Consider the following 27,500-nt stretch of genomic DNA (forward strand, 5'->3'; position numbering starts at 1 on the left):
TCTCTCTCTCTCTCTCTCTCTCTCTCTCTCTCTCTCTCTCTCTCTCTCTCTCTCTCTCTCTCTCTCTCTCTCTCTTCTCTTTCTCTTTCTCTTTCTCTTTCTCTTTCTCTTTCTCTTTCTCTTTCTCTTTTCTCTTTTCTCTTTTCTCTTTTCTCTTTTCTCTTGTCTCTTGTCTCTTGTCTCTTGTCTCTTTCTCTTTTCTCTTTTTCTCTTTTCTCTTTTTCTCTTTTTCTCTTTTTCTCTTTTTCTCTTTTCTCTTTGTCTCTTTGTCTCTTTGTCTCTTGTCTCTTGTCTCTTGTCTCTTGTCTCTTGTCTCTTGTCTCTTGTCTCTTGTCTCTTGTCTCTTTCTCTTGTCTCTCTCTCTCTCTTGTCTCTCTCTCTCTCTGGTCTCTCTCTCTCTCTGGTCTCTCTCTCTCTGGTCTCTCTCTCTCTGGTCTCTCTCTCTCTGGTCTCTCTCTCTCTCTCTCTCTCTCTCTCTCTCTCTCTCTCTCTCTCTCTCTCTCTCTCTCTCTCTCTTTCTCTTTCTCTTTCTCTTTCTCTCTTTTCTCTTTTCTCTTTTCTCTTTTCTCTTTTCTCTTTTCTCTTTTCTCTTGTCTCTTTCTCTTTCTCTTTTCTCTTTTCTCTTTCTCTTTTCTCTTTTCTCTTTTCTCTTTTCTCTTGTCTCTTCTCTCTTCTCTCTTCTCTCTTCTCTCTTGTCTCTTGTCTCTTGTCTCTTGTCTCTTGTCTCTTGTCTCTTGTCTCTTGTCTCTTGTCTCTTGTCTCTTGTCTCTTGTCTCTCTCTCTCTCTCTCTCTCTCTCTCTCTCTCTCTCTCTGGTCTCTCTCTCTCTGGTCTCTCTCTCTCTGGTCTCTCTCTCTCTGGTCTCTCTCTCTCTCTCTCTCTCTCTCTCACTGTCTGTCTCTCTCTCTCTCTCTCACTGTCTGTCTCTCTCTCTCTCTCTCTCTCTCTCTCTCTCCTTCTCAAGGCAGTTCATATTGACATCATCGTCTTCAATAAATTTTGAGCTGTTTGGTTTGTTCCAAAAGACAAAGCAGGCTTAAGGATTAAAATTTTTTTATCACAGTGAAGGAGTCCTGAATTTTTTGCTGAATTTCCAATCAGTATATCCATTGATAATGTATTTGGTGTCAATCGATTGCTTTGTTCGATTACGATTCTCAACAATCACTATGAGGTCATTGAAAATGTTCTTAAAACACGATATTATCACAGTGGTTTGAGAAACGCCAATATTTTATTTTATTTCCCAATTTACAAGGTTGTATCACCCTGGAGGTCAAACACCAGGATGACTGTTTATAGCTGAGTCGAGATTTGTACCCAGGCGAGACAGCTCAAAGATGAGTGTACATACCTCTGCCGGCTCCCTGTTATCCGTATGTTTAAATTGTACTCCAAAAAAAGGACACTCCAGAGAGGGACACTGAAAAATATATAAAAAAGGACACTCCAGAGTTGGACACGAAAAAAAAAAAAGAGGACACTCTTTTCAATAGTTTCCTTTATGTATTGAGCAATTCTATTGTCAATCTCATTAAGTGTGATGTGGACCTCAATTAATTTTGACTGCCAACCGCCGTTCTTCCAGTCGAAATACTGAATTATTTTGGGAATTATTGTGCTTGTCCACATGAGATTGTAAATCCATAACACCTTTATTTGCCACAGACATGTACGGACGGACAAGCTCTACATACCAAGCACTCAGCTTCCCATTCTTCTCGTCCACTTTGAAAACACAGAAATTTGACTTTCATTGTGCAGTGAATTAACGCTTTGATTTTGGCATTGTAAAGAGTTCTTCAAAAAATAATCGAACAAGTGTTTAAGGTACGGACTCAGAATAGACACTGAATCATGCACTGAGCATGTCGTTGGACTCTCACTGCAAGGTTGGACAGGAAGTGGACGCATGAGTGTCTATGTTCGAATACGTCCATTCCGCCATAACAGAGTAGTACAGGCTTGTACCAAAGTCCTAATCCAAACATTACATAACCGCATTTTACCACCATATGGAAATGTACAAAAATGGTTTACCCATTTATATAAGGTTAAAAAAATCCCAAATCTTAAAATTTATCCCTTTAAAGATGCAAAAGCAAAAAAAATTGCAAAATCTCAGACATTTTTGGATATTTTAATAATCTGGCTGGATGAAGATTTAAGGACCAAAAACAAGTACATGTCCGAGAAAAACGAGACGTATTAGTAGTCATGTTATTGTGAATGAAGCACCATCATAAATGGCTCTGCAAAGATCGACAAAACACTCCTTTTGCGTTAACTCAATTTCCAGTCCCAAGCTGGAGTTCAGTTTTGGGGTGGGGGTTAATACATATAAACTGGTATTTTCTTCAGAATTTTATCTGAAAAGTGTTCTGTGTATTATACATTATCGCAGATTATATACAAGTGATTACGGTCAATAGTCCAAGACTTGACAACCTTTTTACTTTTCACTATATCTTATAAATATATTCAAGTGTTTAATTTGTTTGTATGTTATTCTTTCATGGCCAAACCGTACCACCTCGAGACCACAATTTTTGGGTGTAAGTACTTCAGAATCTGGACAAGCATTCAAGCTACCACACGTTGGCCCTAACGTCTGTTTTGAGGCCACCAAGGGTTGTTGTAACATGTGCATTGGGATGTGGGATCAGGCAGTGCTGCCACCAGCCTGCAGGCAAAAGGTAACCACCATGATCCGAATAACTCGGTAGCTTTTCAATGAAAGCACTGCCTGGAAAAGCTCACACAGCTAGGCAGTGCCGGGTATCCCCCCCCCAACCACCTCCCACCCAGGCAGTGCCAGGTAGCCCCTGGTAGTAAGTATATCATAATATAATGAGCGTAAGCCAGGAATTTCTAACACACTTTTCTCTGAACATATTCTGTTCATACTTCCGAAATCTTCACATTATGTGTTCCTTGTATTTACGCAGGTGATAGCGGATTCAAAAAATCGAATATCATCATCATAATATTAATATAATCATAATCATAATATATTGGGCGTAAGCCTGGAACTTCTAACACACTTTTCTCCGAACATATTCTGCTCATACTTCCGAAATCTTTACATTTGGTGTTCCATGTATTTACTCAGGTGATAGCGCATTCAAAAAAATCGAATATAGATAGAATTTTCAAAGAGCGAATCGATGACGTCACAATCAGCAGCGTGCAGTGGCAAACCGACGGCCGGGTCCCAGACGATGTGCTTTACTTAACTAAGTCCATGAGTTCAGGACGTTTGTTCAACTCAGCATTTACGACTTTTATCCTGCCATGTTGTTAAACTGTTGATGGAGATAATATAGAAACGCTGAATATGTCAAATCGTTAATGGTACTCATCCGGCACTATGTGTCAAGGTCAACAATCTAAAGCAACTGGTCTCAAACGCTACCATGGTCACCCAGACACGCCACCAATATGAACTAAGCTGTTGAATGCGGCGCAAAACATCCAAAGAAACTACCGTAACCGAGTATTGTGATCCGTCCTGTCCCCCATGCCCGTCAAAGATGGGTATCTGTGAGCAATTAGTAAATTGGTAATTGTACTCGCCAAAAGCAGTGAAATTTAAAACCTCAGAATGATATTCAGGCCACTCCTCCATGCGAGACCTATCCGTTGTTGTTGTTGTTGTTGTTGTTGTTCGTCTTTCGGCTGATCCGGTAAGGGGTCGCCACAGCGGATCATCCGTTATGATCCGCATACTGACTTGGCACAGGTTTTACACCGGATGCCCTTCCTGATGCAACCCTGGTTGCCTCTCACGACACAGGGATAAGGATTGGGTTTCACCATGATTCTGGGCTGCCCTACACCCTCTCATCGCGCGGTCCAGTGCAGGGCTCCCATCTTCAAGCGATCCTCCAACCCAAGCCTCCGAGTAGCCGGATTACAGGCGCATGCCACTACGCCCGGTTCATGCAAGACCTATCCGATGAGGCATAAATCGTTTGTGTAAGTCAAGTGGTTATTGCTTCATTGGCTGACAGACATTTTGTCTTTTGTGTGCTGTGGATTGACAAATACATAGACACATATACATGTAACTGAATAAAAACAGGAACTAAAAACACGGGCACACTTTCTGGATGTGTGCCACAGGCCAACTATATAGCTGGAACAACATAAACAATGGGGGCAAAAACGATAGGTTTGGATAAGAAAAGATGGTGGCATTTTCAAGGTGAAACAGACAAGTTTTGCCTTCAAAATCGACATAAGTCAAATATGGGACTGCTCAAAACCATCATTCGCAAAAGTGAAAGCTGCCATGAAGCCGATGAGACCACAGCAGCGCGCTGAAGGAGATAGCCGGACAAAGTCAACCTTTTAACCTATTATAATACAGATAGTACTGGAAATTGAAAAATATAAAATAATATTGGAGCATCTAGGACTATTTCGAGTATCTCATTCTGAGAATATTTTGAACACTTCTTGAGGAAGTGCTGCTTCATCCATCCTTTAAGTGGAAAAACGATTTCTTGTTAATTGTGTGCAGCAGCAATTGTCACTGCAGCAGTTATCAGCAATAGCGAGTGTTTTAACAGTGAACAAAATGAAGGGTTGGTGTAAAGGTAAAGGTGAGATGAGAGTGGGGGAGATGTGGGTTGAAGCATGTAGTTTTGAAGTGGCTTATTTCAGCAAAAGATCATTTTTTCAGAACTAATGTGACCAATCAATTGTATTTGGAAGGGGTAGGCATTTGGTGTTCGAAGCAATTTGCCATCATTAGGTGCAGTAGAAAGGGATGAGGAGAAAGTAAGAAAGAATCGACTTTCTGAGCCTGGGAGGTCAGCCGTTCAAAGCCTGACTGAATCATCCCATAGCCTTTAAAAATGGTACATGCTGCTTCCTTGCTTTGATGCTCAGCATTTCAAGATTGGGATAGAGCACAGACCAACAAAAATAGATTGACAATTATAGTGCAAGCTTGATCACCTGAACAGCATCTGCCTGCATTTAAGTTCCTTATAAGGGAACTCACATTATTATTATTATTATGATTATTATTATTATTATTGTATCCGCTTTTTCACCATATACTGGAGAGAATTCTTCCTTTTTATGTAGATGCACATCGCTTGCCAGATAAATCTTTGAAGCTCAGCCATCAACGAACGTGCACGTTGACATTTTAAAGCAATCGTTGTTTCATTTAATTAATGAGGGTATTTGTTTTTTTCCAACAATGATCTTGGCTCAGGAAGCTTGTACATCTATTATACAATTACATACATCACAAGAACATTCGGAATCATAGGTGTACTTTCAGATACAACATGAAGATTTTAGTTTCCAGCATCATGAACGATCTGCTCAGATGGGAATGGCAAGCAGGCCAACCCAATTGGCACCAATTATCTCAAGTCATTTACATTAATTTTTGTAAGTAAATAAATAATTAAATAAATAAAAACAAATTTTATAGGAATATCTGAGCCGCCACTGCCAAGCTAAATTTTGACCGGCACAGTGCATTCAGGCTCCTGGCTCACCATTCTTCAATGACTATTCACATTCAGCATGGCCACTATCACTTGTGCTCCAGGCTTTGAGCCAAACCTTGAGGTGTGCACCATTTATTGTACCCTTTGATCTATCATGGTTTCAGGGTACAGTTCAGGTCTGAGATATATATCACTGTTGGCGAAATGAAATTTTGACAGCAAACCTATTAGATCCCTAATGTTTTCAAAAGAACATTTCCAATATACTTTCCAGACAACGTCTCTCATGGAAGAACCTTTGGGTTTTAGCGATTACTTGGCAAAAGTATAAACAATCATAATGGTCCTTTAACTTCTAGAAAATCTTTACAACGTGGAACTCAAACTGCGAAATTGCAAATGTGCCATATCCATCGAGATTATGTTTGCAATAAAGAGATCTATGTAGTATTTGTGACTAATATTTTAGCATTAAAAAAAAATCATAAATTTGATAATGTGTCATTTGAAATGTTTATAAGATATGCAAGATATTTATGAAGAAGGTGGTTGGATTTACACAGAAAACATTACATGATGTCAAGAAAACTTAACATGTGTTCGATATATGTTTTAACACAATGCCAAGATGAACTGACGTACTGTTATAAATATTTTTTTTTAATCCAGAATGGAAATGTGCCATTCTTTAACTCGAAGGACACGCGGTAGAGTGCATACCTCTGCCACGCAATGACTGAACAAGTACAACATATCAGGCCCAATCAATTTTTGAAATATCATGCTCGACATCGTTTTTGGCCTTGCCAAAAGGTAAAAAGGCCAAAAGAGCAGAATTTACACGATTTCATTAAAACTGCAAGGAGTATGATTCATGATCCTTATCACGTTAACATATCAGATCCTCAATTCTCAATGGTGAAGAATCGCTTTAAAAATTAAAAAATTATCAGATCTGGATCTGGATTTGAATCTTCACCAAAATCGAATCAATACATCCTTGTCACACACCCAACCTGCCTACCAAATTTCATACAAATCCGTCGACAAGTTTTTGAGATATCTTGCACACAGACAGACACGTGTGAAAACATAACCTCCTTCCACCTTCAGTGTCAGAGGTAACATCTCCGACCATGACACCTCTACTACTAGCCTACTACTTCTTTAATATCCCTAACTATTCCCACCATTTTTTGTCAGTCGAAAATCGTTTTTGGCTCAAGTCTTTCATGACTTGAATGCTCAAGCTTGACGTTCGACTTTGGAAGGCATTTGTGATTTGTTCAGGGGGCAAGCGATAAATCACCGAATCTACATGAAAGACACAACAGTGGGATCTTGAACATCCACCAAGCTGGCATATGGGTCACCCAGCTTAACACTATTCTGATGGACGATCAACAAAATATCGAGAAATTTCTTACTATCATCATCATCATCATCATCATCATCATCATCATCATCAGTAATAACAGTAATGACAATATAGTAAAGGAATAATGAGCATTATCATTAATGGTAATGCTTTTTTTACACATGGAAGTACTGATAGCATCGTCGTCGTGGTGACATGCCAGCTGCTTTCATCAGAACTCATGAAGGTACAATGGTTCGGCTAAGGCAACAGAAGGTGGCAGGAATATAAATATATATATATATATTTTTTTTTTTTCAGCAATTACGTCCCCTCCCACCCCCAACCCCTACCCGCTGGTTTTCTCCCACCCATCTCACCTGACATTCACCCTCAACAGACATGCATGAGTTGATTGTTTCTGATGATTAATGGGTGTGCAGTGTAACGTTAATCTCACAGCATGAAGATTTTTTTTTTGATTTTTTTGTTTTTTTTGCATGCGTAAGATTTCTTATCTTGGTTCGTATCCAGTCTAAAAAAAGAAACCTGACGATCTTCGATTTCACTTTTTGGGATAACTAGCATTTCCAAATCAGAATTTAACATCAATATATTTTGAATTTATGTATGCTTGTGTATCATCATCATAATCAATGTACCACATACTCTTTACAGAGTGTTGGCGCTGCCGAAGCAATTTATTGGCAAGGGTTATGCCAGGTGGTTTGTCGTTGCCTTACCAGCAGTCAGATAGGGCAGGTGTTTGCAATTTGTTCAGGGTGCTGGCAAAACCGCACCTACTCTTCATAAGAAACATCGTACATCTTTAGCATCCTCAAACGACCAATTCTGGCAGACGAGTCCTCCGGCTTAACGTCCACCAAATTGATGGCACACACATTGCTGCCTTGCCCTGCATGTGAAACACCAGGATGACACTTTATAGCTGGGTCAGGATTCAAACCGAGGCTAGACAGCTCAGAGGAAAGTGCACACACCTCTTGGCTATCCTGCCAGCCCTCTACTGTGTATAAGTTATTTATTAAAGCCATCCATTTTCACAATAAAATATCATGATTTCAGTTTCTGGCTTCACATAATTGTTGGTTCATCTTTTTGCAAGAGCAACGTACAGTCAAGTTTATCAGCTTTTCAAATACATTTTATTCTTCCATATCCTTAGCTTGTCGATAAATTGTGAAACTGTGTTTTTAAACCCCTGGAACACCCGCCATGTTGGCTTGGTACCAGTGAATGCATTAATAACTTCCGAGGATCCTAAAAACCTGCAGCAGCCAAACAATGTGCTTATTGAGTTGAGAGACTTTTTTGCAATATCACAAACAATGAAACACCACAAAAATACAGCACATTTATAGTATATATTTAGAATGAAGAACTCTGCTTGCTGATGAAGGCTTGTGTTGATCTGTGACGACTAGAACAATCGAAAAAAATCCACAGGATGTTGATCGAGTTGTGCTAACCGCCATGGGAAGCAAGGAGAAGCTGATGTTTCAAGTGTTAACCCTCTTTTGCTCCGCAGAAGGGTTAACGTCAGAAACGTCAGCTTCTCCTTGCTTCCCGCAGTCGTTAACATATCTCGTTCGGCATTCTCTTGATTTTAGCCATTTTAGCATTTATTTAATTTGATTTGAAATTACTGTATGAAACATATTTATTAAATTTCTAACAAGGTCATTCATGGTCAATGTTGCTTTTGAACATAACCGTGTTCAGAAAGTTGCTCTCAAGATTATAGGGACAATGACACAAATGAAACGGTGTTCCATCGACAAAGCAGCTTTGTATATTTATTTTGAATGAAGGTAGTTTGAGATTAGTGTTAACTTTTTATTATTGAAAAACATAAAGTACACGGACGGTAATGAAACTTCACTTACTTTTAAGACCTACCCCTGCAATATACGTACACTTTCCCCATCAATTGTGTTAGCGGCTTGAGTCTGTCTCCTCTCTCTCCTCTCTCTCTTCTCCCCCCTCCCTCTCCCCTCCCTCTCCCCTCCCTCTCTCCCTCCCTCTCTCTCCCCTCCCTCTCTCCCCTCCCTCTCTCCTCCCTCTCCCTCCCTCCCTCTCCCTCCCTCCCTCCCTCTCCTCCCTCCCTCCCTCCCTCCCTCTCCCTCCCTCCCTCCCTCCCTCCCTCCCTCCCTCCCTCTCCCTCCCTCTCCCTCCCTCTCTCCCTCCCTCTCCCTCCCTCTCCCTCTCCCTCCCTCTCCCTCCCTCTCCCTCTCCCTCCCTCTCCCTCCCTCTCCCTCTCCCTCCCTCTCCCTCCCTCTCCCTCCCTCTTCCTCTCCCTCCCTCTCCCTAACTCTCCCTCCCTCTCCCTCTCCCTCCCTCTCCCTCTCCCTCCCTCTCCCTCTCCCTCCCTCTCCCTCTCCCTCCCTCTCTCTCCCTCTCCTCTCCCTCCCTCTCCCTCCCTCTCCCTCTCCCTCCCTCTCCCTCTCCCTCTCCCTCCCTCTCCTCTCCCTCTCCCTCCCTCTCCCTCTCCCTCCCTCTCCCTCCCTCCCTCCCTCCCTCTCCCTCTCCCTCCCTCTCCTCTCCCTCCCTCTCCCTCCCTCTCCCTCTCCCTCCCTCTCCCTCTCCCTCCCTCTCCCTCCCTCTCCCTCCCTCTCCCTCCCTCTCCCTCCCTCCCTCTCCCTCCCTCTCCCTCCCTCCCTCCCTCTCCCTCCCTCCCTCCCTCTCCCTCCCTCTCCCTCCCTCTCCCTCCCTCCCTCCCTCTCCCTCCCTCTCCCTCCCTCTCCCTCCCTCTCCCTCCCTCTCTCCTCCCTCTCCCTCCCTCTCCCTCCCTCTCCCTCCCTCTCCCTCTCCCCTCCCCCCATCTCTCCCCTTCTCTCTCCTCCTCTTCCCCCCTCTTTTCCTCTCGCCTCCTGCTGGCTGTTTGTTCGTTGAATACTAACATGGCCGCTCCTTGCTTCGTGTCGTGAGTACCCCTCTTCTGCTGTGCTGTTTGGTGTTTTCACTTTCCCCATTTTTCGTTTCCCATGTGTTCGTTTTCTACTTGTGGATTTTCCCGTGTTTTTTTCCCTTCCTGTCTGGAGAAGAGAGCGAGAGAGCGAGAGAGCGAGCGAGAGAGAGCGAGCGAGAGAGAGCGAGCGAGAGAGAGCGAGCGAGAGAGAGCGAGCGAGAGAGAGAGAGCGAGCGAGAGAGAGCGAGCGAGAGAGAGAGAGCGAGCGAGAGAGAGCGAGCGAGAGAGAGAACGAGAGAGAGAACGTACGTTCTCGTGTTGAGAAAATCGTAGGCCTAAGGCCTGTCATGGCCGCCGGGGGAGGTTTTTCTCGTTCACTGTGACTGTGTTTTTGTTAATTCTCAACTTTAATCGTTGATTTATTGGTGTTTGTGAAAACGCCTTATTTCTCTCAGTAAAGTTTACTAACTTGTTTTCTTGAGTTAGAATGACGGGTGAACGTTTCCATGTCGAGATGTTCGAGTCACTAACCCATAAACTCGCTATTTTTTGTTTCTTCCCTCCCAGTGAGGTGGAACTTAACGATGTGCTTTCCGCCATCGGTAACATCGTTGGGTTACATAATATTCGTGCTGCTTCTCGCATGAAAAAGAAGTTTGTGGTGTTTGTGTCGGAGGAACACGTGGTCACCATGGTGGTTGAGCATGGCCTGTTCATCAAACCGAACACTTACCTCTCTATGTTCGCTTTACAGGCCCCAACAGTTAAAGTTAACATTAATAATATTCCACCATTTATAAGGAATCAGGACTTGTGTAACCAGTTAAACAAGCTCGGTAAGGTTGTGTCGAGGATCTCAATGGTGCCGATGCGTCATGTTAGCGATAAGTTTAAACATGTCACCTCCTTTAAAAGAGTGGTTTATATGATACTACCTGAAAATGGTAAAACATTGAATGTTGAACTCGGTGTAAAAATCGAAGGGTTTGAATATAAAATATTTGCTTCCTCAGAGGTTATGACGTGTTTTGGGTGTGGAGCTCACGGGCACGTGAAGAGTGTTTGTCCCAATGCGGTTACACCGCAATAAAGTGAAGGTGCGGTGAGGAACGATTCTTCCTCACCACAAACTAATGGGGAGACGGTGAATCGGGAGCCCCGCCCCCCCACCGACTGAGGTGTACGTCGAATTGGACTCGTCCACCCCGACGGGCGTTGGAGAGAGGGGGTGTAATCGTGACGTAATTAATCCACCCCCACCAAACGAGGAAGTGAAAGTGGTTGCTTCCTCCCCTTTACCATCCACTGTACAGGACAGTGTGGACGATATGGAGGTATCTCTCACGGATACCAGGAAAAAAGGCCAAAAACGGTCAAATGTTGATGCGAAGGAGCAGAATAAGGTCAGGATCGGTGGATCTCCAAGGTCCGTCTGACATTGGGAACCCGTTGGTGGTACCGGAATCGTGTGCGGATGTGGAAACTTCGCTTGCTCCACTGGCCGACTCCGAGCGGGACACAGAGAACAGTGAGGTACCTCAGGATGTTTTAAGTGTTTGTCCTGTTAGCCAAACTTGTTCAGACGAGTTAATAGCTATGTCTGACAGTGATGGAGAAATAGATAAAGGGGAAAATCCCTGTGAGTTAAATGTCAACCCCTCCCTCACAGATGATGATTTAAGGGTTGTAGAGGGGAAGGACATGGACAAGGCAAATTCGGAGGGGTCCGTAAACAGAGCAGAACTTTCTGTTGAGCCAAAAGTAAGTGTTCCACAAGTAATAGGAGAGGTTATAGATGCAGCACTTGATTCAGATGAAACCTCTTCGACCCCACATTTTAGTGCTTTCAGCTCTCAAGAGGATGAAGGGGGAAACGACACAACCTTAGTGTCTCAAGAAAATGTGATTAAATTCCTGGATGTATACATTCAGGAAAAGATACGTAAAAATCAAAGATTACTTCCCGAATTTACACGATTTCATTAAAACTGCAAGGAGTATGATTCGTGATCCTTATCAGGTTAACATGTCAGATCCTCAGTTCCAAAGGTTAAGGAAATGTGTTACTCGGGCTGGTAAAGAGCTTCAATAATAACTAACAGAATGGAGATAAAAGTGGCATCCCTGAACATCAATGGAGGCCGCAGTTGTGTGCGTCGCCTCCAGGTATTTCAGCTCTTCCAAAATGAAAAAAATTGATGTGCTTGCTAATGCTCCAGGAGACGCATGCAAATCGGTCTTCTGAGGATGAGTGGTGTAAAATCTTTAAAGGTTGTCTTTTTTTCTCGAGTGCGCTTGTTGAGGCCAAGGCTGGTGTGGCAATGGTGTTTCATCCTCGACTCTAGCCTGCGGAGATAACTTGTAAGGAAATTTGCAAAGGTTACTTACTGTCTGTGCAATTTGTCAGTAGTAACCTAAAGATTTGCATGACAAATGTTTACTGTCCTAGTGCTAACTCTGAAAAAGGTGCCTTTCTGTACAAGTTGGCAGAGTTTGTCAGCGGATAAGTCCGATAAGTTGGCAGAGTTTCTAAGCACCGTTGACTTAACCATGTTGTTTTGTCTGGGGGGTGACTACAACTGCACCCTCAACCCACAACTTGATCGGAACACTTGTGAGCCTCATCCACCCAGTGCAAGGCCTTTGGCACAGCTAATAAAAAAGTTTAAACTGGTGGATGTGTGGCGGGTACAAAACCGTAAATTCCGTCAGTATACATGGGTTTGTGCATCAAGAAATGTTTTGACGATGGCTCGCGGAGACAGATTTTATGTTAATCATGAAATGGTAAACATTGTTAAGAACTCTTAGATAAGGCCGTCTGGTTTTTCCGATCATCACATGATTGTTATGGTGTGTGGATTTCCTCATCATGTCTGTGGAAGTGCATATTGGACCTTTAATTTGAAACTTTTACAAAGTTCACATTTTATAGAAGCTTTTAAAATGGTATGGGAAAAATGCGAGTCACAAAAGGGTTCATATTTGACCTTAAGACAATGGTGGGACTGCACAAAGTCCCAAATCAAATGTTTTTGCCAACAATACTGCTCTTGCAGCACATACAACACTTTTTATTTGGTGTGATATCTGTTTAAAAAACGATATACTTATCTGTGAGCAGAAAGCTGGATTGTCTAGCGTTAATGTCCAGCAGTTGTCGGAGAAAGGACCCTTCTGGCTGAAATGGTGAAAAAGCGGGCGGCCGGTGCTTTCGTCCGACTGCGGAACGAAAAAATCCAACTTGACACACCAAACAAAGGGTTCTTCAATTTGGAAAAAATGGTCAAGACCTCTCAACAAATTCATGCTTTGCACTCTTCTGGTGGTGATTTGTTGACCTCCCAGAGTGATATCAAGCATGAACTACAAGTCTGTTTTTCTCAACTCTTCGCAAAAAGAGCTGTGAATTAGGAGAACAGGAAGCCGATGCTTGAACACCTCCCTTCTCTGTCTGAATTGCTTGAGCCTGACATTTCTCTTGGAGAACTTACTGCTGCGCTCAAGGATAGGAAAGCCCCTGGACTAGACGGCCTTCGGGCTGAATTTTATAAGGCTTTCTGGGACATTCTAGGCCCTACTCTTCTTGAGGACTTTCAGGAGAGTGTTGAACAAGGTGAGTTGCCATTGAGCTGCCGGAGGGCAGTTTTGTCTCCTTCCGAAGAAAGGAAACCTGCATGAGACTGCAAATTGGCGGCCTGTGTCACTCCTCAACACGGACTATAAAATATCGTCAAAAGCACTTGCAACCCGTCTAAAGGAACTCATCTCTTTCTTGATTGGCACTGATCAATCATACTGTGTTCCAGAACGTTCCATGTACGATAATATTTTTTTGGTGAGAGACTTGATCAATCTCAGTCGAACTACATCTCCTGATTTTGGTTTATTACTTTTAGATCAAAAAAAAGCTTTTGACAGTGTTAACCATTCTTTTTTGTTTGATTTATTAAGGAGAACAGGGTTTGGGGAAAAATTGATTGCTTGTGTTAAGTTATTGTACAAAAATGCATCTTGTCTGCTGAAGGTTAATAATAGTCTTTGTTACCCTTTCCCCTTTCAGCGAGGCATCCGTCAGGGCTGTGCACTATCAGGCATGCTCCACAATCTATCCGTTGAACCATTATTAGTTTTACTTCGGAACTCAGTGTGAGGAGTCTCTCTTTCACAAAATTCTAAAGTCGTCGTTTCAGCTTATGCTGATGATGTTTGTGTTGCTATTGCAAATCAAAAATATGTTTCTGAGGTCTCTCGTGCCTTACCCAGTTTGAGCTTGCTTCCACTGCAAGGGTAAATTGGAAAAAAAGTGTAGCTTTTTGGGTGGGCCCCAGATCGCCTTCCTCGTCCCTGCCTGTTTTACCAGGAGGAATACAGTGGAGTAGTGAGGGGTTTAAATATTTAGGCTTATTTCTAGGAATTGAAGTGCATGAACAAAAAAATTGGGAGAACTTCCTGGAAAAAAATTAATTGAAACTGGCAAGGTGGAGAAGATTGTACCAACTTCTCTTGCTTAAGATACGGGTGTCAATCATAAACAACCTGGTGGTTCCATTTATTTGGCATGGAGTTATCCCACTTGAACCTCCGAGATACTTGGTCACATGCATTCAGAGGGTTCTGACTGATTTTTTTTTTCTGGGGTGGCCACCATTGGCTTGGGCCCAGACTTGGTCTGCAGACCCCGAAATGCGGGTGGTCAAAATCTGATGCATATCCCAAGTCGGATAATGGCATTCCGGATTTCCACGATTAAGTGGCTACTGTACAGTGAGTGTGTTCTTTGGCGACCTCTCACAAACGCCTGTTTGCAGAAAGTGGAAGGTCTGAAATATTACCGTGAACCTTTCCTCATCGACCTGCAACACGTTGACATGTCTCAGCTCCCCAGTTTTCATTAGAGCCTTTTGAATGCTTGGCAAGTCCTCGGAGTGCAATGTTTAGAGGTCTCATACGATGCCCAAAAGTTTGTACATGAGCCATTAGTTCGGAGTCTTTTATTCTCTAGAATTTCAACCTCCAGGTCGTTTATGCATTGTTTCACCAGTGTTGGAATAAACAGAGTGTGAGACCTGTTGCATCCATCCTTGAATGCCTGGCTACCTGTAAGCTCACTTTCAATAAAAACTGGTGTTCGTTCTGCTCATATTGTGGAAAATGTCTTGAAAGCAGTAATTCAAACCTTTCATCGACTAAACATCGGGTGGACTGGGGTGGATGAAGTGGTAGACTCACGTCTCTATTTCCCTGAACTTCAAATTGCCTCAAAAAACAAGAGGGTGTGTTCTCCTCAAACTTAGAGGAAATTGGTGTGTTTCACGTCATGGGGAAAACGGCTGTCTACAACATATGTCTGGAAGCATGTATACCTGGTTTTACAAAACTGTTGAAAAATCGGTGGAATGAGACCTTACCTGCTGGAGCGTTTTTAACTCCAGTGTGGAACAAAATGTATCGTTCTCCAACTCTTGGGCGAACTGGAGACCTGAATTGGAGACCAGCACATCAAGCCCTGGTCACACAGACATTACTCCATAAGTTTAATTCTTCTGTTCCAATTTCTTCTCCTTTTTGTGATTTAATTGAAAATATTGCCCACATTTTCATTGAATGTAAGAGATTGGTACCCCTCTTTCTCTTCCTTCAACAGCTTTTCTATAAATTTAATTTTGTTTTTTCCTTTCCAGTCTTTATTTATGGGATCGGGGGGGGGGGGGATTATAAAAGTAAACCAGTCCTCTCGTTTTTGTCTTTTCTGTTGAGCATTGCTAAACTGGCAATTTATAAAACCAGGAAAGCAAAATTGAAGGGGAAAAATGTAAATGTGCTTTAAAGGTATGGTTTCGGCATGAGTAAAAATAGAACAGGCTTATCTTTTGAGCCTGGATATTGTGGGTGATCAGTGGTACACTGATAAGGTTTTGATTTTCTTTTCATGAGGAATCTGTTTGTAAAAGTGTAAAGTACTTACACTTACTTTTTGCATATATGTATTATTCTGTGGTGTTTTTGACATGAACAGACACCCTTGTTACAACGTGTGCACTGTATACAATTGCACCGAGTTTGAAATGACCCGCCGGCGTCTACCACGTCTTCGGTGTCCCCCGTTCCCCCCCCCCCTACGTGCCTCAAGACAGCCAATGACGGCCGTCCGGTAGATGCAGTGCGTAACCTCGACGGAAATGGCAACAATTGACGGAAATACCCGAGTATTTCAATGGAAATTTGTGAAACTAATGTGTTATATATGTGAAAAACATTTAATTTATTGCTTGACGGAAAAAAAACGAAGAAACGCGCCCCTCATGTATGAACGAACGAAAGACGTCACTTCCGCCCACCATCGCATTTCGCGCCGATCGCCGAATGCTGAAAGCTAAGTTCTTCTTATGCTATCATTCTTTTGCGGCCTCCTGCCACGCTGTATCGAACGATTTCATTCCTTCTGTTATATATAAACGTGCTTATCACAATAATAACAAGATTTTTACATTTCAAATATTAAGTACGCTTTTTAATTGTTTTTCAACTGAAAAAGCATAAATTGCATATTTTAACATTAGTGTACTCATTTGATTCACCACACGTGCTGTATTGAAGGATTTTACTTGTTTGCATTGCTTTTGTTGAATTTATTTTTGCTGTAAAATTGTTTGGAATTGTTTTTATGGAGTGTTTTTTTTCTGGTGTGTTTTGATACTTTTGTAATAAAAGCATACAAAAGTCTCTGTCTCTGTCTCTCTCTCTCTCTCTCTCTCTCTCTCTCTCTCTCTCTCTGTCTCTGTCTCTCTCTCTCTCTCTCTCTCTCTCTCTCTCTCTCTCTCTCTCTCTCTCTCTCTCTCTCTCTCTCTCTCTCTCTCTCTCTCTCTCTCTCTCTGTGTCTCTCTCTCTCTCTCTGTGTCTCTCTCTCTCTCTCTGTGTCTCTCTCTCTCTCTCTGTGTCTCTCTCTCTCTCTCTGTGTCTCTCTCTCTCTCTGTGTCTCTCTCTCTCTCTCTCTCTGTGTGTCTCTCTCTCTCTGTGTGTCTCTCTCTCTCTCTCTCTGTGTCTCTCTCTCTCTGTGTCTCTCTGTGTCTCTCTCTCTGTGTCTCTCTCTCTGTGTCTCTCTGTGTCTCTCTCTCTCTCTCTGTGTGTCTCTCTCTCTGTGTCTCTCTGTCTCTCTGTGTCTCTCTCTCTCTCTCTCTCTCTCTCTCTCTCTCTCTCTCTCTCTCTCTCTCTCTCTCTCTCTCTCTCTCTCTCTCTCTCTCTCTCTCTCTGTGTCTGTGTCTGTGTCTGTGTCTGTGTCTGTGTCTGTGTCTGTGTCTCTCTCTCTGTCTCTCTCTCTCTGTGTCTCTCTCTCTCTTTCTCTTTCTCTCTCTGTCTCTGTCTCTGTCTCTGTCTCTAGACTAGACGACCCGTGGACCCGTTGGGTTCCCATTGTGTCAGCGGTTGATAAAAAATCATTTCAACAACAAAAAAAGATAGCTCCAGCAAACTATACCGCTGAGGTTGTTTGCATTGATCGAATACTGCCGAAGAGTACTTGACTGAATCAGGCATTGATTTTTTAAAGAATTTTTTCGTTGCCGATTTGAAGGAAACTTGATACTGCACACCGCAGGAGAATGGTGAGTAAGGCGGGCCGGAAATTTTTGCGCTATCTTGTACCGTTTTCGCTGTATTTCGGGAACATACATACATACATATATACAAGATGAGAGTTTTAGTAATATATAGATAATCTTCATGTTGCAGACCACTGTCCCCCACTACATGACATATTGTTTACCACCATCTTGGAAATACCTGAAATACTATATGTACAACTGTGAACTGCACTTCACAAAGGAGTTAACAGATGTTGTCACGACTATACCACAAACTTTCAATGACTTGTAATTATTTTTGGATTATCTCGAACAAAAATGTACTGCATTCTAAAATTTAATATTTCTTGGACTCGTATAATCTTGAAGTAATCAACAAAAGAATACAGTATTGTGGAATCACAATGTCTCGACATAGGCCTGTATGTTGAAATATAAACCTTATGAAACTGCAAATAATGTTTGCATTGATTTCTCTTGAGAGTCAGAGAATATTTATATATATATATATATATATATATATATATATATATATATATATATATATATATATATATATATATATATATATACATATATAGAAAACGCCACCCACATCTCTCACCTGTGATGGCACGGAATAGCCAATGAGCTCTCACCTTATCAACTAAACCCAGGTAGCTCAGATTATATAAATAATTGACCCCTCCCACACTCCTCAAGCCAAAGAATCTGCGTAAAGCAACCCGGGAAGACCTGCTCAAGTTAAGTGCTACGCTGTTTCGAACCCTTACCAGAGTTCCTCAACAACTATAAAGACGTTCACACATCGTACATGCACGAGAATCCCAATGCTACACACACCCCAGCCTCCGGAACGGTTTCATCACTTATTGGTGAATCATCAGCGATAGTGGAGACAGCAATCCATACCAATGAAGCTCCCAAGCATGTACCACGTGCAAACGTCAAAATCGGTTAATATATAAATAAATAAAGACCCACCTACATCTCTCACCTGTGAATGGAGGGAATAGCCAATCAGCTCTCACCTCATCAACTATACCCATGTGGCTAGGATTATATAAATGATTGACCCCTCCCACACTCCTCTAGCCAAAGAAGCTGCATAAAGCAACCCAAGAAGACTTCCACAAGGTAAGTGCGATGCTGTTTTGAACTCATTCACTTTCACTCATTCACTTCACTTTTTCAGAATAAGATCCTTTTATCTTTTCATCCCTCATATTCATAACTGCAAGCAGTGTGTATGTGTACATGTAGGGATATGAATATAAACAGTATCTGAATATGTGCATGTACACTGTATGTTTTTACATATTTGTGTGCGTGTGTGCGTGTATGCGTGTATTTGTTCTCATTGTACTTTCACCTCCATTTAGGAAGGTGAGAGCCGTTATTGTCGTTACCTTTTGTTATATATTTTATATATTCAGTATATGTATGATGTATCGATATTGTACCATCATCTCATCCGCATGCCTGCTGTTCTTGAACACAAAGAAGATTTATTTCACCGAAAGCTTGTCACCATAAAGATCGCCCAGAAGCTATGTCTGTGACGCATTTAATTTCTTCCCATTATATGCTTTATACAAATGAGGCACCCTATCCGTAGTGTGGAGTTTGTGCTATTTCTCACAGATGTGTGTGTGTGTGTGTGTGTGTGTGTGTGTGTGTGTGTGTGTGTGTGTGTGTGTGTGTGTGTGTGTGTGTGTGTGTGTGTGTGTGTGTGTGTGTGTGTGTGTGTGTGTGTGTGTGTGTGTATATGTATATACAGTAGACAAGGCGTAAGTTGTCACCATCGGGACCGAGAAAAAGTGACGACTTAGAAATGTGACGACTTACGCGTATGCGAACATTCATGATGACTGGGGTGAAGGATGAAGTCGCGCGTGGCCTGGACACATATGTGTGAGAGCCGGCTATTGTACCAAAAGGAAAACACAATCCTCGGGGCATAGGTGGGGGTGAGTTGGTGTGTTGGAAAGTGATCAAGCAAAGATGGAATTCATGAATCAGTTTATCAAAAGTAAAGATAATGAACAACTCTGTAAGACAACTCGTATACCATCGGTGATGTATGTCATGTATGGTGACAAATTACATGACACACAGTCATCGTGGTGATGATTACCACTCAATGCCTATGTGTAAGTGAGTGCGGTAATGTGCAAAACAAGCCAATATAAAACCATGATCGGACTTCAACACTAAGCTCGATCGATCCTTTACTTCTTCGCGAAGTAATCCGTTATGTTTGACTGCCTCAAACTCTTGGGCATCTGGTTCATGAGAAAGGATTCAAACCGGTCATTGTATTCCATGATGTTGGCTGGGCAATTCTCCACCGAAAGACAGTATCGGCCGAATATTTGGCCGAATCGGCCGAAACCGAATATTTGGCTGAGCCGACATTTGCCGAAACCAGATGATGAGCGCGTCATCGACATCTTCAAAGGACACACATTTCACGCATTTCACACTTCCCACCGGCCTCACGATCTTCTCCACTTGTCCAAATATCTTGCCCTTATTACCTTCGCATTCTGCGAAAGGTTATGTTTTATTTATTTATTTATTTATTTGCAATCTTGTGATTCGTATAACTCAAAAAGTATTAAACCGAATTGCATGAAATTTGGTGGGATGATTGGTTATTCGCCAGGAAGCATTCGATTAGATTTTGGGATCGTTCGGGTCAAAGATCAAGGTCAAGGTCACGAAAAGGTCAAAATCGTCTTTTTACGATAACACGATCAATTTTTATTCAATTTGCATGCAACTAACGCCAAAATGTTCAGAATTCAATGCCTCATCTTGTGATATGCAATATGACACAATGACGCCCATACTCTTGTTACCGGTTAGGGGTCAAAGGTCAGGGGGGTCACGACCTTGAAAAATATGTGGTTTTTGTCATAACGCGGTCAATTCTTGTCCGCTTTACATGAACCCAGCACCAAAATGTTCAGAATTTAATGCCCAATCTTGTGACACAATGACGTCATAACACATGTCACCGGTTGGGGTAAAATGTCAGGGGGGGGGGGGTCACGCCCTTGAAAAATATGCGGTTTTCGGCATAACTCAGTCAATTCTTATTCAATTTGCATGAAACCACCATCAAATGAGATTACCTTCTCTTGTTGAAACGTTGTATTCACCAAGCTTGCGAGTGAAGACTCGCCAAAATGATGTGAGTTGATTGTTGTTTAGTCCGTAGCCCCCGAAAGTCAGGGGGGGTCATGACATTATAGATATGTGGTTTGTGTCATAAGACCATTCATATGAAACCAGTTCCCCACACTCATACCAAAAACAAAAAAAGTAGTGGCGGCGAAGGTATGCGCTCTATGAGTGCCCGTTCTAGTTCTTCAAGATATCGTTCAATGTCTGCCGTTTGATGTCCAACTTCTCAGCTATGTCTGTTTTCTTCATCAGTGGATTTGCCTCGCAAAACTGGATAATGTCGTATTTTTCTTGGTAGGTTTTAGTTGTAAGCTTACGCTTAGTCGCCATTGTCCTGCCTGCAGTGCGATCAACGTGTGTACGCAGTTATACATAGCCTATCACTGGCGGTGTACACCAATGAGCGAGCATCACGATTCCATGACATCGGGCTTCTCATGAGGCAGCAGTTCCGTGTGACGAGTTAGGAGTGGTAATTTACTTCAGTTTCCATTACGTGGGAATGGACAACATCTGACGACTTAGACGAAGTGACGACTTAGAGATGACGACTTACAGAGAGATGACCCTTTATTCAAAGGGATTTAACATGAGATAAATTCGGGACTTTTTGACGCTGCCGACTTCGGCGAAGTGACGAGTTACACGCTGCCGACTTACACCTAGTCTACTGTATATTACAGATATATATATATATATATATATATATATATATATATATATGTATATATGTATATATATATATATATATATATATATATATATATATATATATATATATATATATATTACATATACATACATGCATACACAGATACAACACGGATGCTGTTTGAGACAAATTATTTAGGTGGGTTCTCGCATTCAATTCCCACGTTACCTTCCCTGCAAATGAGTACCCCCAGATAAGGAACCATGCTCTCGACACGCCACTCCTATAAATCAAGAACACCTGAGTAAAACCATAAGTGGGGCATCAGCTCGTCTCTGACCATAGCGAAACAGCGGGGGATCAACTATTTACACCCAAGTGTCTCATCAATGGAGAAAGAGACAATTGGGCAGGTTGGAAACTATTAGTCATGTGAACAAATAAGTGTGTATATACAAGCAATGCAGTGACACAAAAGAAAGTCTTACCCTTAAACAAACAAGCCCCTTAGACAGTCACCTTATCATGAAACCCAAGACATATGTGCCTCAGTCACTCTGAGAAATTAGACAATTAAGAGGGATAACCAGAGAGAAGAAGAAGGTGGGGATTTTTGGCGACTGGATGTAAGCTTGCGGACTTATGTTGGTCCCAAAATTAAAAGGGGTGGGGGAGAGAAAGAAGAGAGGGTGATGTGTGATGTGGGGAGAGATGCGGTGAATGTTTTGTAAGGCAGTAGAGGAAATCGTGAAGCTGGAATCAGTAACCCAGCTCGAAACCCGCTGAGGGTACAATTGCTGATTGCTCTTGTGCATTCCAAGTGAGTGATTAGAAATGGGGACAGAATGAGAAGATAGTGTAAATCGGTGTGTGTTCGCTGTCACATCCAAGGAAACAAATCTGCGGCTTGTCCACTCGCTATGCAGCACCAGCTCAATCACTCCCAGCAGATCCCATCCTCACAGAGGTTTATGTTCCCACGGCTTGCTCCTCACAGACTCTGCCTCTCATTGTTCTCTGGATGCGCACACCTCTGCTCTTCATCTTCAGATGTGTGGTTTATAAAGTCCAGGGAGAGGCATGGTTTAAGGACCTAGCGCTGCCTGTTTCTCATGGGTGGTGCGCTTTTGTTGTCCTGCTGTGCTCATTGGTTCCTCAGTGCAGGTGCCGCACAGAACCGAGCAGCACCCAAGCGCCTCGCTGCAGGCACCACAGAGCACTGAACGGCACTCAAGCGGTATGCTGCAGGCAACGCACAGGACTGAGTGGGCACCCAAGTGCTATGATTGGTCTGATTGGTAGTGTGAGTTTTGTAGGTGTAATGTTGGTTTTGTAAAGCATGTTCTTTGTGCGTATGGATGCACTGTAAAATGGTGTGGAGAAGGAGAGAGAGGGATTAAGAGAGATGGGGAGAAAGATAAGAAAATACATAAGAAGAGAGGGAATCTCGAAAGAGAAGTATTACAAAGGGAATTAAAACCTGCTACACAAACACAATGCATTTCCCCGTCCACTGATATAAAGGTAGAGGTAATCTTACTAAACAAAATACTAGGGATATATCTAAACTCCGAGGTTTTTTCATGTGTTGGATATAAATCCCTTTGGTCTTCCAAAACCAGTCTAATAGGTTGATAGACAATGCTAAGAGACAGAGGTTATGGTTCTAAGTCAAAGACAAACGTCAACGGGTGAAACTTATAAACCAAAGTTGAAAACAGAGTGATTGTGATTTTCTTGTCGCTGTTCCCATGTTTCACGTTGTTAATAGCCAATTTGAGTAATCATCGTGGTAAGTTGGCACCATTCCTTTTTGATACGTTGATTTAATTTTGATAAGTAAAAATTGTGTAATAGGCTGCTTGAGAGATAGTGATCCGATGTCTTGTCTGGGTTCAATGCTTGACCCGACGATAAAAAACAACACAGTATAAGATAACAGTTATTTAACACACTTTCATTGGATGATGCAATGAAGAAAGTATGCTTGTGTATAATATTTTTTATGGCTTCCTAACCAATGTCTATCATCCATAAAGAAGAATGTTTATAACTTTATACAACTCTATGACATCTGCAAAAGACAAAGACCCAGAGAGACTTCTCATCGTGTGTGTGTGTGTGTGTGTGTGTGTGTGTGTGTGTGTGTGTGTGTGTGTGTGTGTGTGTGTGTGTGTGTGTGTGTGTGTGTGTGTGTGTGTGTGTGTGTGTGTGTGCGCGCGCGCGTGTACGCATGCATACGTGCAAGTTGCTGTTGTTGCCTGCAATCTCCACATATGGTGGATGGCTTTCATTTGAAATAGAGACCTACCAGGTCTCAAAGTGTGCATGTGTTTGTGTGTTTATTTGTAAGTTGCTGTTGTTGCCTGCTAATTCCACATATGGAGGGTGGGTTTCAGGAGGTGGAACGGTGAACTACCAGGTCTCAAAGTATCCACCTCCATGTGTGTGTGTTGTTGATTGATATCTACATATGCGAGTTTCAGAGTGTGGAATGGAGTCCTCCTAGGGTGGGCTCAAAGTATCCACCTTCATTTCCGTAAGGGGTCATGATTCATGGACCAAGCTGTGAAGTTTTCTGTTCTCAGTTTTGTGCCGAGGGTTCTCTTCAGGATCGTCACTGAGACCCGGACAGCTTTCAACTGTAGTTTGTTTGTAGTAATATTCCCAGGTTTGGTTTTCAATATCTCTGTGAAGTTCATTGTCATCATTCCTGAAGCTCCAACTATCACTGCTACAACTTTGGCATTCTTCAGCTTCCTGGATCTTTTCACTTCATTCTTAAGGTCTTGGTATTTGGTCATTTTCTTGATTTCTACATTGTTAGTCCAAAATCACTGGTATTAACACCCCACTTAGCAATGCCTTCTTCTCTTTTTTGTACCTAAGTATGACATCTGGTTGCAATGCTTCGTTTTCGATGTTTATGCGCGATGGGATCATTAGGTCATTATGTGAGTGTTGCTTCCATGTTTTCAGTGATTGCTTTTGGTTCATGGTCCCACAAATTCTCTGGAACTAGCATATCAGTTTTTGCAGATGTGCCAGTGGTTAACTTTACAAACTCTGTGTCATTGTGTGTACAGCTGTTCTGACATGAGGTGTGTGTGTGTGTGTGTGTGTGTGTGTGTGTGTGTGTGTGTGTGTGTGTGTGTGTGTGTGTGTGTGTGTGTGTGTGTGTGTGTGTGTGTGTGTGTGTTCAGTCTTTAAGCATAACATACCACTCTCTTTGCTACTGTGCCAGCTCCACCCCTCACCTTTCTCTCGTTTATTTTTTTTCTCTTTCTCTTTCTCTTTCTCTCTCTCACCCCCTCCTCGCATTCCTCCCTCCTGCAGTGTATAACAATGTTTGGTGAGGTGTCATTCTCCCCACCTCACCCCCTTCCTCGCTCTTTTCCCCCCCTTCCTAGCTTCCCCTCTCCCCTCCCTCCATCCTCTCCTCCTCTCCTCTCCCTCCATCCTTTCTTCTCCCTTCCCTCTATCCTCTTCTCTCTCATCCCTTTCCTCCATCCTCACCTCTTTTCTCCCTTCCCTCCATCCTCTCTCCCTCCCCTGCCTCCCCTCTCTGCCCTTCCTGCCTATTATCACTCCCATCCTTACCTCCTCTCTCTCCTCCCCCACCCTCTCTCCACTCCCCCACCCTCTCTCCACTCCCCCACCCTCCCTCTCTTCACTCCCCACCCTCCCTCTCTTCACTCCCCACCCTCCCTCTCTCCACTCCCCACCCTCCCTCTCTCCACTCCCCCCAACCCTCTCTCCACTCCCCCCCACACCCCCTCTCTCCACTCCCACCCTCCCTCTCTCCACTCCCACCCTCCCTCTCTCCACTCCCACCCTCCCTCTCTCCACTCCCCCCACCCTCCCTCTCTCCACTTCCCCCCACCCTCCCTCTCTCCACTCCCCCCACTCTCCCTCTCTCCACTCCCCCCACTCTCCCACTCTCCCTCTCTCCACTCCCCCACTCTCCCTCTCTCCACTCCACCCCCACCCTCCTTCTCTCTACCTTATTGAGACCTGCGTATAAAGCACGCGCCTTCACTTCCTCCTTCACTTGCTGCGATTTTTTTTTTTTTTTTTACACTAAAGAGTGCAGCACGAAAAACTTCGGTCACTAATATGTCGTGTTTGTTTGTATCCATTTAAAGTTCTGTAGTACCAAACATCTGTATATATATATATATATATATATATATATATATATATATATATATATATATATATATATATATATATATATATATATATATATATATATATATATATATATATATATATACACACACACACAAGCCGGTAGGCGACGAGGGATTCACTAGGATCGAAGTGCTGGATACGATGCTTTTCATTCTGACCGATCCACTGACGAAGATTCATTGCCAAGACGTATTGGTTCACGTATTGTAAAAAGAAATAATTGGTTCCACTTTGGTGAAGATCCAGATCCGGATCCGAGAATTTTTAAAGTGATTCTTCACCATTGAGTGATGGGGCTAAATGGATATATAGCACGATATTTCAAAAAGTTATGGATGGATTTGAACGAAACTTGGTGAGTGAGTTTGTTAGGTGACAAGAAAAAGCCTATTAAATTTTAGTTCAGGTCCAAATTCAGATCCATCCTATCAGTGGGATACAAAACATAAGCTCAGCAGCCTGGTGGAGGTATGCTCTCTACTGATTGCCCTTCTCCTTGAACAAGTAAGCATACATAATTACGAAGAAAGTATTGTTTTCCTTACATTATGTTCCCAGCAGTCAGTCATGGCAAGAATTCATACAGTATGTTTAGGGTGTCAGTGACAACTCTATCTTCGCAAAAGACACAGTGGGATCTCTAATTTTAATTAATGTTTATTACCTCCACCACCAAAGGTGAAGGAGGTTATGTTTTCACCCCCTTTCTGTCTATCTGTCTGTTTGTTTGTGCACAGCTGGATATCTCAAACGTTGTGGGCGTATCTGGATGAAATTGTGTGTGACAAGGACGAACTGATTCGATTTTGGTGAAGATCCGGATCCGCCTACTCGAATTTTTTAAGTTATTCTTCACTACTGAGAGAGAGGGCCAAAATCGATATATAGCTCGATATCTCAAAAATGTATTGGGCCCGATATGTTCTCGTGGATCAGGCATTACGGGGCGGGGGGATGTGCTTTACCGAGTTCCCTTCGAGTTTAAATAGTGTGATACTTTCCCACAAAAAACACATTATGCAAATTGATACCTTCTGCCAATCATTCACCTTGACGAATACTTGTCTTCTGCATGACCCTGTCCAGAATGGAGCAGTGAGGGGAACAGCTTCCATGCCAAGCTACCACATTAAGTCCTAGTGAAATGCTAAATGGCACATAAATGACAGATTTCAAAGGGAAAGACATCAAATATAAGGTCAAAAGAGATGTTATTTTAGACACAGGCATTGAGAAAGGGAGATGTCGTCTAATTAGAATATAAGTGAAGCATATGTAACATCACAAATAATTTCTTAACGCTAATGCTAAACATTCACTTTATGGAAATTCGCAATAATAAACATCTCCCTCTCAGAGTCATTTCCACAACAGAATTTATACAATACAGTTCGATGGTATTTTGTATTGTATTTATACAGTATTTTATCGATATTTAGTGTTTTATTGTTTGTTTAATTCACATATGTACAGTACAGCATTCATTATCAAGTTTATATTGAACAAAAAATGCATACACCTGTACTTGCCATGGGCAAGATGGAAGATTCCCCGATTTTTTTTTTTTCCCTGGGAATTCCCTGATTTTTAGTATTACCTATGAATATTCTCAACGTCTTGCATGCAAGTTTTGCAGACGTGAGGTTTTCCAGGAACGTATCTCTCACATTGAGTGAGGGTCAACCGTATTTGCTTCAGTAAAATAGTAAATTTTCAAAGCCAAGCTATTCTTGGGTGAAGAATACAGCACTCCCTGCTTTGCCACTTAGAGAATATCCCCACCAGATTCACTGTCTTTTTCCCAAATTCACTGCAAAACATATAAATAAACACCAATTATTTTATTATCATAATTTTTTGCATTCACCTTATTGAATTGGTTTTAATGGGAGTAATATGATATAAACAGGTATTCTTTTCAAATTTCATGTTATTGAGTATTTGTCTTAAAATGGGCATCTCTAATACAATCCATTGGGACCATACTCTGTACAGAGCATTGCTGCTGCCAAAACAGTCTCCTGGGCTATTGGGCACAATCATGGACAACTCACCACTCGAACACAGGATACTCAAATGGCTCAATCATCCCAGCAAGCTGGTTCTCATTTTGCCAACCT

At 42.4% G+C, this 27,500-nt stretch overlaps 1 protein-coding gene across 6 annotated transcripts in view; it reads left to right on the plus strand.

Moving 5' to 3' along the window:
• Positions 1-27,500, plus strand: part of LOC147026255 (extracellular sulfatase Sulf-1-like) — a 397,411-nt gene that overhangs the window by 239,680 nt on the left and 130,231 nt on the right. The window contains exon 1 of one of the 6 annotated variants that reach the window (XM_085881496.1): positions 11,054-11,292. The exons of the other annotated variants lie outside the window; for them this stretch is intronic. The gene's annotated coding sequence lies outside the window, so the exon portion shown is untranslated. Of the gene's footprint in view, positions 1-11,053; positions 11,293-27,500 lie in introns of those variants that run through there. 6 annotated transcript variants of the gene reach the window in all.

Source organism: Eptatretus burgeri, chromosome 5 (assembly GCF_056783735.1).
Source record: "Eptatretus burgeri isolate ZD-2024b chromosome 5, Ebu_testis_v1, whole genome shotgun sequence".
Classification (NCBI taxonomy): Eukaryota; Metazoa; Chordata; class Myxini; order Myxiniformes; family Myxinidae; genus Eptatretus; species Eptatretus burgeri.